At 39.2% G+C, this 1174-nt stretch overlaps 1 long non-coding RNA gene across 1 annotated transcript; it reads right to left on the bottom strand.

The window, feature by feature from the left end:
- Positions 1-63: 63 nt before the first annotated feature.
- Positions 64-1174, bottom strand: LOC108166076 (uncharacterized). Its single transcript, XR_001776368.1, has 3 exons — positions 1118-1174; positions 301-483; positions 64-189 (listed from the first exon to the last, which is right to left on the bottom strand). It is a non-coding gene; the product is annotated as an uncharacterized LOC108166076 (long non-coding RNA).

The following is a 1174-nucleotide window of genomic DNA, read 5'->3' as shown; positions in this document are numbered from 1 at the left end:
ACACATTTTTAATTAAAGTTTGTTGTCTGGTGATGAAGCAAATGTTACCATCACTTACATATGGTCCTTGAGGGCCTGGGTTTCCTGGGGGCCCACCAAAACCTGGGCTTCCTGGGAACCCTGCCTCTCCTCTGTCTCCTTCTGACCCTGATGCTACGAGACCTTGAGGGCCTGGTGGACCAGGGTAGCCTATATTAAAATGAAGTGATATTTGTGTAAAACACAAAGACTGTGGACAAAGATGGCATCTCTTCACTGAAAAATGTAGATAAGTCTAATTCTCCAGTGCAACGTCCTCACCTTGGTTTCCTGGGTTGCCAGGGAATCCACGATCACCTTTAGGTCCTGGAATACAAGTCCCTTCTCTTCCTGGTAGTCCTGATTCACCATGAAGTCCAGGTAGACCTGGAGTTCCCCTGTCCCCTTCTGGTCCCGGACTTCCTCTGACGAGCAAACCAGGTGGACCAATATCCCCAGGAGGACCTGAGTTAAAGAAAGAAAAAAACAAAAACAAAACAGCTGAGGCAAACCACTGACACTCATCAGCTGTTAACATGATTATTTACAATGCTTTGGACTTAAAATAAATAGTTAAAAGCAAAACAAAACATCACATTTCTTGTGTTCATTTAAGGCACCTTCTAGATACCTTGATTTATTAAATTACATTATTAAAACGTCCATTACTGTGATAATTGATGCATAGATTAAAAATCAAATATGCAAAAGGTTATGGATTTCTAATTCAGTCAAAACTAAGAAAACATCCCTTCCTCAATAATTGTTTTGCCTTTTACATTGTGGCATCTTTATTTACAGCACACATCAAGTCTATTCAGTTAGTTTAAATTTAGAGCCAAAATTGGTCTAATTAACAAAACCTTTCTATTCMATCGTTGGTCTTGAAGTAATGCATATTCACACTGGACTGTGATTTTGCTATAGATCATCCTATGGGGTCAATTTATGTTCCAAAATGAACATAAATTGACCCCAATTCGTYAATGAACCATAAGTAAAACTTCATGTATCTGTGTGAACTTTTCAACTATTGCAAAGTACGTATATTTTAAATGGAACATTTTGAAGTTATTTAATTCATTGACCTGTAACTCACCTGGTGGGCCTGGATCGCCAGGTCTTCCTTGTGCTCCTCCTATTATAACTGCAAGGG

The sequence above is a fragment of the Poecilia reticulata genome, unplaced genomic scaffold (genome assembly GCF_000633615.1).
Source record: "Poecilia reticulata strain Guanapo unplaced genomic scaffold, Guppy_female_1.0+MT scaffold_1218, whole genome shotgun sequence".
Classification (NCBI taxonomy): Eukaryota; Metazoa; Chordata; class Actinopteri; order Cyprinodontiformes; family Poeciliidae; genus Poecilia; species Poecilia reticulata.
Note: the sequence above shows the minus strand (reverse complement) of the source record. Positions and strands in the feature narration are given on the sequence as shown.